The 19,129-nt window shown below is 42.5% G+C and overlaps 1 protein-coding gene and 2 long non-coding RNA genes across 5 annotated transcripts in view; 1 reads left to right on the top strand and 2 right to left on the bottom strand.

Moving 5' to 3' along the window:
• Positions 1-19,129, top strand: part of adamts9 (ADAM metallopeptidase with thrombospondin type 1 motif, 9) — a 404,749-nt gene that overhangs the window by 211,526 nt on the left and 174,094 nt on the right. The window lies entirely within an intron of this gene.
• LOC119973081 overlaps positions 1-19,129 on the bottom strand; it is a 131,124-nt gene that overhangs the window by 35,409 nt on the left and 76,586 nt on the right. The gene's annotated exons all lie outside the window — the stretch shown is intronic.
• LOC119973083 lies at positions 7,375-8,770 on the bottom strand. Its single transcript, XR_005462231.1, has 2 exons — positions 7,972-8,770; positions 7,375-7,774 (listed from the first exon to the last, which is right to left on the bottom strand). It is a non-coding gene; the product is annotated as an uncharacterized LOC119973083 (long non-coding RNA).

Raw genomic sequence — 19,129 nt, 5'->3', positions numbered from 1 at the left:
ATAGCCTACACGGCAGCAGGGATCTCCCACACTCCGACATGCTTTATTAACTTGGCCAATCTACAACACCTCAAAGCACTGGAGAAGTACCACCAGTAGTACAATCATAAGATCCACCTAATTAGGGGAGGTGTTGTGCCGTGGGAGCTGGTTGGAATTCGTTTCCGGATGTTAGTGAAGAGCTTATTTCCTTGTTTGCTTTGGAGAAGGAGTCAACAATGATCTGGAGCTCTATTTCAGATTGAGTTTCATCTGAATACTGAAGCTCAATAACTGAGGAGTGGTTTTGCTTTGGGATTAAACAGTTTCCCGCCTGGGTACAACAAGGAAACTACTGTCATGAGAGACTTCAATCACCATACAAACTGGGCACACTAAATTTGTAGTAGTGTGAAGTATGACTTTTCCAAATCAGCATGTTGATGAACCCACTAAGGAATAAGCTGTATTGTATTGTGCAAAGCAGAAGGATTTCCGGGGGGGGCCAGCTAGGTGAGTCCTTGGCGCGGTGCAGGGGGATCCGGCCCCGGGCGGGCCTCCCACGGTGGCCTGGCCCGTGATCGGGGGCCCACCAATCTGCAGGCGGGCCTGTGCCGTGGAGGCACTCTTTCCTTCTGCGCGGTCCTTTGTAGGGCACCGCCATGGCCAGCGCGGAGAAGAACTCTCCTGCGCATGTGCAGGAATACCACACCAGCGGTTCTGTGCATGCGCCAACCCGTGCCGGCCCTTCGCCGGCGGTTGGCGTGGTGCCAACCCCTCCAGCACCAGCCTAGCCCCCAGAAGTGGAGAGGATTCCGCAACTTCTGGTCGGCCCAACGCCGGAGTGGTTTGCGCTGCTCTTGGCGCTGACGTCGGGCCACCCAGGCCAGTTGCGGGACAGTCCCACCCGAGGTCTCGAGGAAAGACTGTCTTAGTCAGGTCCAATATGCCATCATTTGTTTGTTGGATCCATTGCTGCATTTAGATAACTACTCTTTCTATGTGGCAGGGCCTCAACACAAAGGCCTCAGACATCATGTCACTCGTGCTAGAGATGAACTCCTCTAATGTATCTCCAAGGGTGCGCAGTGTTTCTGGACATGTTGACAGAATATTGCATATTTTCTGATGCTGCTCCTGAATAATCCACCACTTCCACAACCCACAAGGCCTAGCATCTTCACCCTCCAACAGGGACTGCCCACAACTGGCTCTGTCTTCAACACCTGTCCTGCTTACTTGTGGTGTATGGTTCATCATGTGACAACACCACTAACTAACTTGGAGATCCCACCAAGGTGTATGCATCTGAGCCAGTGAAAGTTATGTCAAGAGCTGGTGCTTTCTCCGAGTGTGAAAAGTATTCTCAGGAGTCTTCACTCTCCTCTGCCACTGCCATTGTCTCTTGAATGACACTTGAATGAAAAATGAAAATCGCTTATTGTCACGAGTAGGCTTCAAATGAAGTTACTGTGAAAAGCCCCTAGTCGCCACATTCCGTCGCCTGTTCGGGGAGGCTGTTACGGGACGGATGGAAGACATGAATTAGAAATTACAAAGTGGATGGGTTCATAGTCATCATTATGTAGATCATCGTATTTCAGATGCTGCTGACATCAATCAATATGGGAAGGAGTTGTGCACCATGTGGTTGTATGGCATGTAATTCCATCACAGATAGCTCGACAACTCCCATCTCTCCATTGCCAGCAGAGACTGTTTAAACTCGCGTGCCTCATCCTTCATAATGGTCAGGATGGTGATTACTGGACTGATCAACCCCTGGTCTCTGCTCTCCCTGATGTTCCGCAGTTTCTACTCCTGTGAGGAGAGAAAGAAGAGTCATTAGAGTGAGAAATGGAATGCGTCATGGGGATGGAATGACAACATTTGTGGAGGGTACTGAAGGACGCGATGGTGATAAATTGAGGGTGAGTGTCAGTGGTGGCTGGTCACATGGGTATGTGTGGACATACCTCGAGAGTGGGCAATGGATAGACCTCCAAGATGTGTTGGTTTAATGACTGCTATGCAGGAGAAGACTGGTAAAATATGTGAAGGTGGGTGGGTTTGCTCTAAATGTGACATGCCACTCACCCTTTATTTATGAATGTGGGACCACACTCATGCTGCTTACCATACTCACTTCAGCCATACTTGCTTGCTTTTTAAAGAAAGCTTCTTCCTCCTCCACACTGGAACAAAATGTCTCTTGAGTACTTGCATCTGCAGAATGATGTCCAGGGCTGCCTCACAGATTCATTGGGAGGCCTTTCTCATTGAGATTCCCATTACTTCAGTTTCTGTCTTTCACTTCCAAATGGACAATGATTCCGTTCTCTTTAAATACTGAAGCTTCAACAGAAAGGTACAAGTCCTCATCCTGCCCATCCTCTCCAACTTGACAGGAAAGCCAGAAGCGGGATACGAATATCATGTTTCAATATGAAAGCCACAGAAAAACCCACTGTTAAATCATCCAGCACCCTTCCATTCTCCTCTGCTGTGAGTGGATTGGAACATTAAAATTCAGTTTATAATCTTCTTGACACTCACCTGGCAGACTCGTCAATTGTTTGCCAGGTTCTGAGGGAACTGTATAGTCATCCTTGGAAGAAAGGAATCCCTTCTGATGTGTTATTGAATATTGCAAAAAAAAAAGGCATTAAAAAAAATTAGAGGTAAGTAGGTTTGTATTGTGCACCTGCAGGCAACCCATTTACAAAATGTAAAAGTTGTGTAAAATGTACAGGTATAAAAAAGAGATATCAGTTTCTAAAGAGCAGAAATGAATGACAATTATTCCAACCAGGTAAAAAATATTGAATTAAAAGTTGAAAGAAAAGTGTAGTATTCTTTATTGCATGTTTTAGCCTGATCTTAAGGAAAAAAAGGCAAACAATGATGAGTTTAATTGAGGAGCAAGGGCCCAGGAACAAGCCTGGGGGAACTGGAAGACACATACTGTCAGATTTAGTAAAGTTGATGTACTGTTTTGGCAGCTGAAAATTGATTGGGGTTTTTCAGTCATCTTATTGGTAGATTTTGTCAAAATGAATAAATAGAAATAAAAATAAATTTGTCATTCAATATGATAACACATATGATTGATTGATTTCCTGAAACATGTTTAAATGAGTTTTAATTGGTTGGTTTAAACAAAGATTTTGTTTTTGGTTGGTTACCTTTTGACCAATGAATAATTCCATATTGTTAGTAGAATTTAAAAGCAACCATTTCGGTTCTCTACAATTAAGGTTCTAGAGATTGGGTGTGACCCATTTTGGGATGCATAACCAGTGACACACTTACAACACATGTCCGAACCTACAACCTAGAGCCCACCGTGAAGTTGGGCCTCAGGCCTCATTAAGATCATCTGGGTGAGCTGCCAGCACATGTTGCATCTCTAGAGGAAAGTCACTAATTTAAAAAAAGATGAATTCAGGCCAATTGCCCCTCTGGTGATGGTAAGAAAATAAATCCTGGGGACACCAAACAATAGTGATCATTTTATTGTGGAGCTGTGGGAGCAAGTGTGAGTCACATAGCAATGATTTTTTAAAACTTGTTTTAAAATAATGGGCGCAATCTAACCAAATGGGAACAGAGCCCCGTAACAAACGTATTTAGCCAGGCGTTTCCTGGAGCTCGCTATCTACCAGAGGCCGTACTTAGCTCTGTTACCTGCACTGAGGAGCTCCCCTCATCAGAATTTCTTGGTGCAGGAGAAGATGGCGTCTCGACCCGCTGACACGACCGGCGAACCCCACAAAGCCCTAACTCACTGATAAGAGAGTCCTCGGGGGCACGCACCCCACCACACCCACTCAGGGCCCGAACCCCATAATGGGAAAACTGCTAGTTTGGCATCTTGGCACTGGCAGCCTGGCAATGCTGCCAGTGTCACCTGGGAAACTTGGCAGTGCCAGGCTGGCAGGCTGGGCAGTGCCAGAGTGCCTAGGTGACACCAACAGTATGAGGGTGCCACCCCTGTCCAGAGGGCAAGCACCGAGGGGGCTCCAATCTGCTGGATGACCACCACAAGTGCCATTCCATCTGGCCCTCATTTGTGGAGAACAACATTGAATGGCACTCACCTGAGGTCTCCAAGGCGTAGGGGTTAGATCCCAATGTCTGGGGTAGATTATGGGAGAGCATATTAGAGTGAAACTAGCTGTCTCATTCTAATATGCAGATTTGCAATGGGCGAGATTCAGATCGCGACGTCTCGCGAGATTGCGTTAGATCTTGTGAGGCGTGGCAAGCCGGCTGGATCCCGGAAGAGGGATCTCCTGCCATCTAACAGCCATGCCATGCTGACTTTCAGGAGCAATGGAGCCATTAGATCATGCCCAATGTTACGAACAGGAGGGGGGTCAATTTAAACAGCCCTGATTTCTCCTCTCGCCACCTTTCCATAACAGAAAGGAGTTTTGATTCCGGTTTCCCTCTATATAAGTGCTAGCATATTGATTATTAACACCTCCGTTTTGGCGTGATCAATTCTCTATTAATAACCCCAAAGCAAATTCGAGATAGGGTAAAATAAGAGGGTTAGTTTATTTGCAGACACTCAAAAGCAAGAGGATGGCAGCAACGTGGCTTTCTTTTCATTTACACAGTAACCAAAGGATAAATAAAAGATAGAGTTGCAGGGAAAAGACCACAGCGAAATGAATGATTGTTTCACGTGAGTCTTGATCAAAAGTCTTCGCAGAGGATGACCCGGAGAGATGACTTCCACGATGAGATAGACATGCAGAGGCGGGTTAGCCATATAGGTGATGGTACAAACGTTTTGGTAGAAACTGGAACAAAACTCGGAAGATGGCAGGCTGCTTTGCAACTTGACAAGTTTAGAACTGTTTCTCCCAGCGAGGGGGCTTATGTTAGGAACTAGAGACAATTTTAAGTAAGTTGTATTTGTGGGTGTTAGGTATCAGCTGTAGCTTTAAACCTCAGTTTTAGCTTTAAGATTAAATTTGGTTTATATTTCTGTGCATTTGTGCATTTGTGCATCAAGAAAAAGGGAGGCTGAGTTTTTGTTTCATTTTAGAGTGGTGTCCGCACATCTGTGGGTTTGTTTATGTACCTGCATCTCCTATGAGGTTTTACAACTCTGAAGGTAGAAGAAAACTATGCTGTTGCTTAGTGCCAGGGAATCAGTGAGAGAAAGACCGACAGATACAAGTAGCTGGATTCTCCGATTCTGGGGCTATGTCCCTATACTGGTGTGGGAACGGTGGCATTTTATGCCAGGAAAACTGGCACAAAACTGTCACCAATTCCCCGTTTTGTTGAAGGCTAGCAGGACAGCAACATAGAACATCCAGCTCTAACTGTCAATTCACACCCGCCCCCACCCCCCCCCCCCCCCCCCCCCCCACCCCCCCGAGAATTGCCGGGTCCATGGCCACACATGCGCACAGCAGCGGCCTGTTTAACTGTTAATTGCCAAGATATTTCTTTTATATTAATGTGGTTAATTCTGTGTTTAAGTTAAAGTTTGTTTTAATGTAAAAGATACCTGTTGGTCAGAGTCATCACCTTGGGGTGAAGTATCCTTTTCCCACTGTTTTACAAATTGCAAATTTTGGGGCGTTTCTCGGCTGGTATCCTAACAAAAATTGGGATCTGGTCCGGTTTTCTAACACTGCGTCTTGATTATTGAGATAGTTAGTGTTTCAATCATTAATAATTTCAAAAGAGATTTCGTGGTCCTTTTTCCTACCAGGCATGTGGGCCGGGATTCTCCCCTACCCGGCGGGGCGGGGGGGGGGGGTCCCGACGTAGCGGAGTGGCGCCAACCACTCCGGCGTCGGGCCTCCCCAAAGGTGCAGAATTCTCCGCACCTTTAGGGGCTAGGCCCGGAGTGGTTTCCGCTCCGCCGATGGTGCGAAAACTGGAGCCAACGGCCTTTGGCTGGCCGAAAGGCCTTCGCCGGTCCGCGCATGTGGCGGTGCATCAGCGGCCGATGACGTCACCACCGGCGCATGCGCGGTAGGGGGCGGAAGAAAAAGAGTGCCCCCACGGCACTGCCCCACCCACCGATCAGTGGGCCCCGATCGTGGGCCAGGCCACCGTGGGGGCACCCCCTGGGGTCCGATCACCCCGCGCCTCCCCCAGGACCCCGGGGGCCCGCTCACGCCGCCAATCCCGCCGGCACCAGAGGTGGTTTAAACCACGTCGGCGGGATTGGCCAGTCAGCGGCGGGAGTTTGGCCCATTGCGGGCCGGAGAATCGCCGCGGGGGGCACGCCGATCGGCGGGGCGTGATTCCCGCTCCCGCCGTGGCCGGAATTCTCCGCCGGCCCCAGGCGATTCCCTGACCCTGCAGGGGGTTGGAGAATTCCGCCCGTGGTCTCCATTGACCAGGACTGGCCTTAGAAAGGTAAATGGTAGTTCCCTTGAAATTTGGTCTCTACAGTCATCAGGTCAGTTTCATCTCTTCAGAGATAACAAGATGGCAACTGCTTTGAATGCCAGAAAATTCATTTTGTTTGAGTCAAAGTCGGCCATGACTTCAGTCATTTTAAAGCCATTATCCAATTTTTAAAAATATGTCGAAATTAGCTTTGACAATATATTTTATTTAAAAAATAGAGTGAGGTATTCGCCTCCAACTATAATAATGTTTTAGTGGGATCTACAGGTTAAGCTACTAAGAATCTGGAGTTCATTGGCACAACAGTATCCAATTTTCCATTGTAGGCCCATTAGCCTTCTTGTTTAACCATATAAGAAGTCTCACACTCGTTTTAGATAACTACCATAGATGTCAGTGACCCAGATTGGGTCAGATGTCCTTTAGGTGGAGGAGGTTGGCTCCTAAAATTGGCTATTGTTGTGCCTATGTTATGCATCATCGGTCAATTTCTAAGCCATGTACTATTACATTTCTCCATATGTATGTTTGCTTTCTTATCCTTTCAGTAGAATAAATGGGGATACAGAATTTAATTGAAAATACAATTCATATTTGTAGTTCAGTTTTGGAACTAGAAATAATTTCAGCATGAACAATTATTAAATTATTAAATTCTTCAAGAGGATATTTTTTCAACACGTTTTTGCCTTAACGTGATGAACTTGGGGTTAAAGTGTGAATGGATAAAATGGTCAATGGATATGTTCTTTGCTTAATTGAAGTTAGGTTTCATATAAATGCCTCATAATTGACCAAAAGAACAATGTTTATGTTTCATGTATCACCACACAGCTAGTTCACATAAAGCTTGCAAAAGAATTGCATCATTAGCATTCCCATTGCCTAAAGCTGCTTTGGGACCAAACCAGATATGAGCATAGTGTACTAATAAACTCAAATATTACCAATCACCAAATTCAATTTACCCAGTTAGTTTTAAAGTAAAAGCAAAGTGTGTAATGAGAATTTTTATGACATTGACTATATTCTACTTGTGGTATTGGACATAATTCAGTTAATTCTTTGGGATGGATGTCATATTTCACACAACATCATTTATCTTCTATGTATAAAGGCATTTAAAATTTTATTTGTTCAAGCAGACACTCACCAAAAAATAATATGTTTTTAAAAATAAATAATATAACCTGTCAGTTTGATTGACCTGTTTGCACTAAATTAAATTCTGAAATGACTAATATTTCTAATTGTGAGGAAGGCATAATACCACCAAATCATGTAACCTGGTAGCTAAGGAAGGAGGAATGTGGGGCTGGTGGAATGGTAAAGTTTAAGACGGGAAGCCCAGACATCCACTACGGCCTGTTCTGCGTGGTCCAAAATACCGTTTCATAGTGTTCAATATCTGTAAGGAATTGGGAGAGGGCGTTAGACTGTCAAGCAGCGGTGGTTCCCACCCCGAGACCCTCCATTCCCCCATTGATTCCTCTCCCCCCAACCCGGAACGTCCTGCCCACGGAGTCCCGACCGCAGCGGGCCCCCATCAACGGACCCCAGACACCCGCACATAACTTCATCTGGACCCCTCCCAGTTGCACTCACCCACACTCCGGCCGTGGACAGGCCCATGGAACTGTGTCCCATCTTCTGGGTGTTCGGATGTTGGCTGCTGCTGTTCGTGGTGTTACCTCCCGCAGTGTTCAAGCTCAGTGCCCAGGCATCACGGTCTGATTGGGATGCTCAGCAGTGACTCCCACATGCTACATAACCCGCCCACCCACGGAAATACACTTGGGTTGTGTAAAGTGCTCACTTAACCACGATTAACAATTCCCGATTAGCTAGAGCCTTCAGCACGGCCAGATGCCTCAGCAGTCGGTGGGGGTTATGGATGGTCAGTGGGGCAGACAGGCATGCTAAGTAATGGGTTAAGAGACATTGCAATTAGTTGTCTCATTGATGTATGTTAAGTATCCAGTAATTGACACTGATATGTAAAGGGGCTTCAGATGCCCTCTGTGTCTGGTGATGTGTAGTTAGAGTTTTGTCCAGAATCTGTTGGAATTAAATAAATGTGTGTTGGTGAAAAAGGAACAGAACTTTTGACTCTTTCTACCACAGCAACTAAAATGTCTAACAAGGCAGGGGCTAAGTTTGCCTCCGGAATGGATATACACAATCCAGATGTTGGCATGGTGGAACTGAGCACATCTGTCAGTCCACCCCCTTCCCAAGGCAGCCCACCCCTATGGAGGGTGCCCTCCACTCTCAACCAAGGGTGCCCTCCAACCCCTGCTGAACACTGGGGCGACAAGCCCAGTACCCTAGGTCTCTTTGCTCGTAAGCAAAGATGGCTACTCACCTCCTCGGCTCCCCGCAGAAGTCCTTCCCCCAGGTTCATATTTTTAAAAAGGAGTACTAATGGGCATGACCACTTGCTGGGGAGGCCGATAAATGATGGGAGGCCGTTGGATATTGGGTGGTATCTGTTAATTGTATGGAAATAGGGCTTATGTGGTGATAATTGGTTTCTCACCACGCTACAGCGAGATTCCTATTTTGCCTACTTGAGCGGGTCGGTTGCATCGTAAACTGTTTGGCACCCGGCACGGTTCTCGTTTTTGGCCTCAACCACTATTCACCGGCCCCGTTTCACTTGAGCGAGAGCACAACGAGGCCAGAGAATTGCGCCTGTAATCTTACTGTTAAGGGAACAGAAACAGCAATCTCATTTACCACTACAAATTAGATTTGGGCTCAGATTAAATAAAAGCTGTTCAAACTATAAAATATAAAGTTAAGACTGATGCTAGGAAGTTAGAATTTTAACACTTTGAATAGACTTCTAGGTATGAGTAGTGGAACAAAAACGTCTGGGATCATTTGAGAAATAATTGAATGTGGGATGAGGCCACAGTAATGTCTTTCTGGCTGGATGAGTTACTCTATGCTAATTGTTTTCATGGTTAAATATCTTGTAAATTTGTACAGTTTTGATTGGACACAAAGGCAGAGAATTTCTGCATTATCCTCTGAATTTCCCATTGCAACTTCAGTAGAGAATCTGTGGAATGCCAGTAGAAATGGTACTTATAATTTACCATAGCTGTTTGCTCTGCTTCTTAAGGATTTCTTCTAAATGTATTGAACATAAGAACTTAAAAGCAAAAGAAATAGGAGCAGGAGTAGGCCATTTGGCCCCTCAAACCTGTTCAATAAGATCATGATTGACCTGATCATGACCTTAACTCCACTTTTCTGCCTGCACTCCATTAACCTCGACGCCCTTGGGTAGGATTTACCGGCTGTTTGCGCTGGCAGGAAATTCCAGTCCCACACCGGCGCATGGGTGTCCCGGCAATGAGGGGTGCTGTCCCTGGGCAGTCCCGTTGACAATGGCGGGGTAGGTAGATCCTGCTGGTGGTAGATCTCCGCCGCCGAAAGACACGCGATGGTGCGAGTTGGTAAATCCCGCCCCTTGTAAATTAAAAATGCACGTACCCCGGAGAAATACTCTTTACCCCTAACAACCCCGATAAATAAAATGTACCGAAATATCGTCTTCATTTTAAAGATTAAAGAAACAAATTCAATAAAAAGAATCAATGCTAACTTGATATTTCTGATTTAAAATTTAAAATTTAAAATAAGGAATCTTCAAATTTATCTTGTATACACACGTGTGATTAACATGTCAAACACATGTTTCTTGTTTGTTTTCAAATCACTGAAATCTTAACAGTGTGGTGACAAGTCTGCCAGCAATTGGAGGATAAAAGTATTTTTTGATGTAATTAAGCAAAAATATTGCAGAATAAACATTTCTGGAATTGCAAATGACTAAATTCCTACAGCTGGAGAAATGGGAATAATCGCTATGCTTTATCCATTTGATTGGTCACATAAGAGTTCTTAAACTTTTTCATTAATATAGAATATGCCGTTACTGCTTTTGGTATCATTCATGCATACTTGCTCATAAAAAATGTGATTTTAGTTTATACGTATAATTCTGTGAACTTTTCATTGGAATTTAATTAACATGTGGGATTAGGCAGAATTTGTTCCTTCACTGTCGCTGGATCAAAGTACTTGAACTCCCTACATAACAGCACTGTTGGTGTACCTACACCACATGGACAACAGCAGTTCAAGAAGGCAGCTTACCTTCTCAAGGGCAATTAGGGCTGGGTAACAAATGTTGGCCGAGCCAGTGATGGCCACATCCCATGAGCGAATTTTAAAAAACACTTCAGTAATTTACAAATCAATTTTAAAATAGATTTTGCAAGCGATTAACTGTATTTATCCGATCGAGAGGCCATTTGCAACCTGCCTCTGATCAAGAATGTCACATCACATGCACTGTTTTTATTTATGATGAATAGACTTGCAAAATGAGTAATATTGCATTTATTCCTACATTTGCACCGATAGCTTGAAATTCAAAATTGAAATAAGAAAATAATGATGTGAAAGTTCACAAGAGGGCAGCCTTCCTATTAATAACGCTCCCTTCTGTGTGCGTGGGGAGGACGAAACTTCAGAGTCAGCAAGTTCTAGACACTTCCAACTTGCTGCTGTGTGTGGAAAACCAAAGATTGCAATATTCCAAATGGGAAATCCATAATTTTTTATTTGGGTTCTTGCTAAAATAATTTCCATGCCATGTCCAATATTGGTAGAAGAAAAATATACCTGATATCTGTCAATTGAATTTTAAAAAATTGTTAGATTTTCAAGAAAGCTAACAAGGGTCTTTGACATGAATGATTGGTACATCCAAATTCTGTGGGAGGGCTAGAACGTATGTGAAAGATTCCAGCATTTTATTTTTAAATTAACTTCACTTGAGGTTGAATAGATGTGATCATTTAAACATTACCTTTTATAGTACTCTTTGAAACACAGGTTAAGCAGAATTGTATTGGGGACATGAGTTCTGAATAAGGCATTGTACAGGGTAATTGCAAATATGTAATCAGAATCTATATTTGTTCTGTGATTTACAACATTTAAATAGACTAGTTCATAAAATTCCTACAGTGAAGAAGGAGGCCATTCGGCCCATTGAGTCCGCACCGACCCTATCAAAGAGCACCCTACTGAGGCCCACTCCCACACCCTATTCCCGTAACCCCACTTAACCTGCACATCTTTGGACATTTAAGGATAATTTAGCATTGCCAATCCACCTAACCTACACATGTTTGAACATAAGGGTAATTTAACATAATCAATCCACATAACCTGCACATCTTTGGATTGTGGGAGGAAACCAGAGCACCCGGAGGAAACCTACGCAGACACGGGGAGAGTGTGCAAACTCCACACAGACAGTGACCCAAGCCAGAATCGAACATGGGTCCCTGACACTGTGAGATAGCAATTCTGCCTGTGTCTGGGCAATGAAAGTAAATATACATCTTAGAAAACTGATCTAGCTGAAACTATTTGATTTTCTATGTATCAACTTCTGCAACATTGTTTTTCTGCACACCTTATGAATTTGAAATGAAAAAAAATGAAAATCGCTTATTGTCACAAGTAGGCTTCAAATGAAGTTACTGTGAAAAGCCCCGAGTCACCACATTCCGGCGCCTGTTCGGGTAGGCGAATTTGGCAGTTTTAACAAAGTAATTCACACCAAAATTATTTACAGATACAATTTAAGTCGTTAAAATTAAGAGAACAATACAAAGTGTTTATGTTACTGGAGTAATAATTTGGAGACAGTGGGTGGGATTCTCTGGCCGCGTTCGCCCGGTGACCGGAGAATCCCGCCCAAGGTCAATGGGTTTTTCCATTCTACGCGGATTGTCCGTGGCATTCTTGCGTCAGGCAGGACAGGTGAATCCAGCTCAGAGATTAATAATCTGAAGACAAGATTCAAATCCCACCATTGCAGCTAGAAATTAAAATTTAGTTAGTTAAATAAATATGGAATGAAAAATCTTGTATCAATAATGTTGACAATGAAACTAGCGGATTGTTGTAAAATCCCATCTTGTCCACTAATGTCCCTTAGGCAAGGAAACATTGTTCCAATCCCTGTGGAAACCAATTCACTTTTAAAAGGAGATCTGGATTCCTAGTGACCGATTTAAAGGAATCACACAACACAATTTCAATTACTTACTCGGCTACTAATACTCGAAACTTCAGAAAAGATATCCGTTATTAATTTTGTAACATGGCCGATAGCTCCATTTCACTTTTATATGGGACGCCACACGCCACATCCTCAGCAGAATTATTGCCTTTACAGGAACCAGACCAAAGTTGCTCCCAGCTTCCAAAGACTTCTCCGTTTCACTGAGTGAAAGTCAAAAGTAATTTTCCTCAGTCTTCTGAGAATCCTTGGACCAAATTCCAGCAGCAAGGCCCACTCGGGTGATTCCATTTTTCGGTCATATTGCGCTGAATCTTCCAGTGTTTCTAAATCTCTGCAGATTCCACCTCTTCAACCAGAGGATAAGCTACCACCAGCATTTTGCCTGGCAATCTTTTCCCCTGCTTTCCACAACAGCTATTGTTTTCCTATGTCTTTCTCTTGCTCTTTTCTTTCTCTCCCTCTCATGTAAACTAGGCCACACAGGCTTATTAGACAGAATTGGTAGCAGTTCACATGTCCAATTTCATTACTCTCTTTTATCTTGATTAAATAGACAGTTTGAAACATAGCTATCTTAAAATCTCTAATGGCCATAACAACCTGATGTCTTTACGTAGTCAAGCAAATACATGGCTCCAGACCAACGTGAAATGAAATGAAATGAAAATCGCTTATTGTCACAAGTAAGCTTCAAATGAAGTTACTGTGAAAAGCCCCTAGTCGCCACATTTCGGCGCCTGTTCGGGGAGGCTGGTACGGGAATTGAACCGTGCTGCTGGTCTGCCTTGGTCTGCTTTAAAAGCCAGCGATTTAGTCGAGTGTGCTAAACCAGCCCCTGCAGTGTGCTAAACCAGCCCCTGCATGAATTTGGCCATATAATTATATCCCTATAATGGCCTTGCAAGTCATTCCGTTATATTCAAGAAGGCAACTAACCAGCACCTTCTCAAGGGCAATTAGTGATGACCGTAAATGTTGGTCTTGTTATGAACTTTGCTCAAAAATAAGAAAATGCAGACCTTTATATTTTAGGCTTCAACCATGCAAAGGTACATCACTGAGATAAGAATATTAAAGAAATTATTTATTATCCAGTATACTGTAGATTATCTTTGACCTATACAAGTACTTAGCATAGCGTCAACTGCTTGGGAGTAGGCTGCTTTTCGATCTTGTCAGGGCAATTCCGCATGATGCAAAAGTGACCAAAGGACAGAGGAAATAAAGTGCAGGATTCTCTGAACACCCAGCTGCATGTTCTCAATGGTGGCGTGCCATCCGCTGATGCAGGATTCTCTTTTCCCGCTGCTTGTCAGTGGGATTTCCCATTGAAGCCACTCCACGCCATCTGGAAACCTGCAGGCAGGGGTGCGCTGCCAGTGGGAAAAGAAAATCACGACGGCTAGATAATTCCGGACAAAATTGAGAAAATGGGTAAGTGACTTTTTTTTAAGCTAAGCACCTTATGAAGTGTTCATTGTTTTAATGCCACAACAGACTGCAATCTTTTTCCAGGATGTTCCTAACGAAATAGAGTATACTGCCCAGCATATATTGCATTATATAACAAAATAGCATTTTACAGAACAGAGAGAAAGCATTAGGCCCAACACTTAATCACCCGCCTATTTAGTAAAACTCAATCCCCTTTTCTCTCCAGGAACAAAGCTTGTTCAACTCATTATTATGATGCTTTTCAATGATTTTGCCTGGTAACTTATTCCACAATATACTTGGGAGAGACAAAATAAAATAAAATATAGAGTACAATTCTAAAGTCATGATCGTATTGAATGGTGGAGCAGGCTTGAGATGCTAAATTGCCTACTCCTGCTCTGGGTTCTAATGTTCTTCTGTTCAAAGAAAGAACTATTCTGTCTAACTCCACCTTCCAGCTCTTGGTCTGTAGCCCTGTAGGTAACAGTACCTTAAGCACAAATCTGGTGTTCTTGATTAATAAGAGGATCAGGGGTTGTGGCATGAAGGCAGGAGAATGGGATGAGGAACTTATCAACCATGATCGAATGGTGCAGCAGACACGATGGGCTGAATGGCGTAATTCTGCTCTCATATCTTATGGTCTGAAATGTACACAATAGCAGAGGAACCTGCGGGTATAGGTGCACAAATTGTTTAAGGTGGCAGGGCAGATTGAGAAAGTGATTAATAATGAAAACAGGATCCTGGGCTTTATATATAGAGGCATAGGGTACAAAAGCAAGCAAGTTAGAGTGAATGTTTGTAAAACAATGGTTCAGCCTCGACTAGAATATAGTGTCCAATTCTGGGCGCCGCACATTAGTAAAGTTGTGAATGCAATAGAGAGTGCAGAAAAGATGTACCAGATTGCTTCCAGGAGAAAACAGTTCAGTTAAATGTATCAATTGAAGTAACTGGGACTGTTCTCCTTAACGAAGAGAAATTTGAGAGGAGAGTAGATTGGGGTGTTCAAAATCATGAAGGATCTGGACAGAGTAGATCAGGAGAAATTGTTCGCATTAGCGGAAGTGTCGAAAGCAAGTGACACTGATTTAAGGTGAATTGCAAATGAATCAGAGGTGACATGAAAAATATTTATATGCAGTGAGTGGTCTGGAGGGTACAGCCTGAGACTGTGGTGGAGGTAGATTCAATCATGGCTGTCAGAAAGGAAGTGAATTATTATCTGAATAGAAAAGATTTGCAGGGCTAGAGGAAAAAAGGTAGGGGAGTAAGATGAGTTGAGTTATTCGTGTGGAGAGTCTGCCTTATGTTCTGTAACCACTCAATAATTCTATGATTCTAAATATGAGGAGGTGGCAAACAAAATGAATAAGATTCTGGATTATTCTGTTAAAACAATTTAGATATCAAATTTGAACCCTTCTATTGCAGACTATTCTTCTTATGCAGACCCTTCTATTGTTGTCTCCTCTACTATTCTTGAGTTACTTTTCTCCATTTCCTTACTTGTTTTATAAAATCCTATAAATTTACTTGTCAGACATCCGTCAAAAAGACTAGTTGTAAGCAAATAACCAATCTCCTTTGATATTATTGAGGTATAAGTTCCCATGAAGCACTCCTTTATATCAAACATTCCTTATCGGAAATTTCTGTATTGGACACTATACTGTGAGAACATTTACAAATGTGTAGATAAAAATGAAAAATTCCCTCTCCCAGTGACTTCCAGGAGTCATCTCTAATTAGATATACTTTCAGATACATGAACAAGCGGAACATGATTTATTCACTGAACACTTGGACAAGAAGTTTGGAATTGATTAATGATTTTATGGAGACAGATTAAAAATAGTAAAGATCATGTTGAACCCATTGTCAAAATATGTGGAAGTTTTCCGCTCCTGTTTCATTTACACAGGGAAGCATGGTAGCACAAGTGGATATCACTGTGGCTTCACAATGCCAGGGTACCAGGTTCAATTCCCCGCTGGGTTACTGTCTGTGCGAAGTCTGCACGTTCTCCCCGTGTCTGTGTGGGTTTCCTCTGGGAGCTCCGGTTTCCTCCCACAGTCCAAAGACGTGCAGGTTAGGTGAATTGGCCATAATTAATTGAAAATGAAAAAAAAATGAAAAAAATCGCTTATTGTCACAAGTAGGCTTCAGTGAAGTTACTGTGAAAAGCCCCTAGTCGCCACATTCCGGCGCCTGTCCAGGAGGCTGGTACTGGAATTGAACCGTGCTGCTGGCCTGCTTGGTCTGCTTTAAAAGCCAGCGATTTAGCCCAGTGTGCTAAACCAGCCCCTTAGTGACCAAAAAGGTTAGGAGGGATTATTGGGTTACGGGGATAGGGTGGAAGTGAGAGGTTAAGTGAATCGGTGCAGACTCGATGGGCTGAATGGCCTCCTTCTGCACTATATGTTCTATATACAGTGTCTGCATTTTGTCTCAAATTCAAATGCTTACCTCTTCAGATTAGTTTTTGATGTCCAGGCCAGTTTTCCACATTAAGATTTCTTCATGCTTTGTGGAAAAGGTGTTCCTTGTACTTGGGCCAGCCTAGATATCATAGTCTCCTTGCCTAAAATTCAATTTCTCTAAAAGATATTACAATTTGTTGGCAACTTTTTCCTTTTTATAGTAAACTTAATGGATCAAATTCAATGATGTCTAAAAATAAAATATTGTTGGGTTCAAAATTCATGACAATTACTATTTGGTCTATGTGTAAAGGAAACAAAGCTTTAATGATTGCTGAAATCTGTACACCCTATGGTTAAAAGATACAAAGTGAGATGTTAAGATAGAATCATGGAAATTTGTTGCACAAATGCAGGCTTGGCCATCTTGCCTATGCAGGTGCCAGCTTCACGTTATTGAATCTATTTTAATCCAATTTCCCTGAACTTTATTTTATTCAAGCTTTTATTCAATTGCCTCTGAAATCTTGTGATTAACTTGGCTCAATAGCCATTTAGGATGAAATATTCTACATTCTAGTTGTCTTTTGCTTGAAAAAGTTCTTCTGACCTTCCCATTTTATATTGCCAGTGCTGATCCTTAATGTATGCCCCCTTTTTACCAATTCACCGATGAATAGAAATTTTTGTTAATTGCCTCACAAACCCTTTCATATTTTTAAAGTCACATTTACCACCTCGTCTGGTGAGTTCAAAACTCTCAGGATAACTATGTTTCCTATCTCGTAAACTGTCTCAGTGAATCTACATTGCAACTTTTCCATGCCTCTGCATCCTGTTTATATTAGCATACTCAAAATTGCACACAATACTACCAACTGCAGCCAAATCAAGATCTTGTGGAGATTCATAACTGCAGCCTTGTTTTTTGAGTTCATAAACCTAGGATTCCATTTGCTCCTGGCACCGTTCTTTCTTTTTACTTCCTGCTTTTTAGACTTTGTGAATCTGCACCTGCAACTGCATCTTGGAGAGTAGGGGGCATTTCTCAGGTTATTAATGTAGCTAGTTTCTATTGAAATATTTCTTGTCCTCATGGGCATAAAATAATTTATAAATATTAACCATATTGTGCATGAAGGAACTTGTCCAAAAATGCTATTTCCTTTCACCATGATATTTGTCACACTTTTATGTAAACATTTACTGTTGAAATTCTCTATGAATCACTTATTAATTGTATTTCTTTGTGTGAATAGCCGTATATCATGTTGTTGATGAAAGGAATCAAATAATTCAAAATGATTTTCTGAAAAACAAATTGGCCTTTTTTCCCCTCAGTAGCTAACATTTTGACATCTAAAATAAGGGTTTAAACAAACAAAGAAAAATCAAATGACAGATTTCACATTGATGTAATGAAATTTCTCCATTAAATTGTGTTTGCTTCTCCTCATGCAAGGATGCTGCAATTTATTTTAAATTTAGAGGGTCGCCTTTGTTTTTGCAAGCTACAACTGATCACAATTTGAAAAAACAAATTTTCAAGCAGACCCAAAAACTGTCAACCAAAATACACTGCAGTGGGTCTAGCACAGACATTCTCCAATACTCCAGCCAGCAGCCCATCAAAAATACATTATTCAACCTTGTCCCTGAAAATTAGCCAGCATCAGGGGGCAAGAAAGAGGTAGACTTACCTCTTCTCCTAGTGACAGTATGCTAGCTGATCGTGCATTTATGAATGTCACAAACGATGGGCTGGATTGTGTGATCATTTGAACAGTGAAGCTTCAGTATTAACATTGTTACTCCTGTGAAACTGGCAACAACTTCTGGAGTCACTCCATGCAGAGTTAATTTTGGAGATCCAAGATTACTGTCAGTGATTCTGGGTCTCCAGAGGGTGTATTGCTGAAATCCCCCACAGACTGCAGTCAAATATGTCATAATATACACCAGTATATCGTGGTGCAGACACACACTGATGGACACACACAGGGACCGATCAGCATGTACAAACACCGCAGCCAATCACCAGTTAGAATACACACACTATAAAGGCAGAGGGCACCACGGTTCCCGCTCATTCTGGGTGCTGCCTCTCAGTGTAACAAGAACTCATCCAGCCCAGCACAGACTCACACCACGTGCTGAGAGAATCAACTGGTTCGGACAAGGCTTAGGTCTCTAGTTTAGGTTAGCATCATTTAGACCCACAGTCATTGTGTGTTAGTTAGTTAGAAGTAGTTAATAAAATTGAGTTGAACCTTCATCAGTGTTGGAAGTGTCTGTTCATCTCTCAAGTCTACACTAGCCAACATTTCAAAATAGCGATCACTGAACAGATAACAATTGCCCTTTTACACTTTTAGTTTTCCTGTAAAACTCCTTGAAAAAGTTGCACTGTGTTGAATGAGCTACAATTGGGTTTTTATAATAATAACAATGCATTAGCTTGATAATTAGTGCTGAACAGCCTTGGTGGGCCTGAAAAAATCATTTAAATTTGTGGAATTAATTTTTTCCCATTAATGAAACAATTAAATTTTTTAAAAATAGTAGTTATTTTTTTAATCTTTATTATACTTCACCTTAATCCCAATCATTTTTTTCACTCTCTGGACATTTTCATTTGAAAATGGAAAAGTGAATTTTAACACATCGGACAAGAATTTACAGCCCTTCCCGCCATGTGGGATCTTCCAATCCTGCTGAAGCTGACCCCTGCTGCAGGTTCCCTGACAGCGGGATGGGTGAGCCATGCCATAGACATTGGTGG

This window comes from Scyliorhinus canicula, chromosome 11 (genome assembly GCF_902713615.1).
Source record: "Scyliorhinus canicula chromosome 11, sScyCan1.1, whole genome shotgun sequence".
NCBI lineage: Eukaryota > Metazoa > Chordata > Chondrichthyes > Carcharhiniformes > Scyliorhinidae > Scyliorhinus > Scyliorhinus canicula.
The sequence above is the reverse complement of the archived record's forward strand: the minus strand, read 5'-3'. Positions and strand labels throughout refer to the sequence as shown.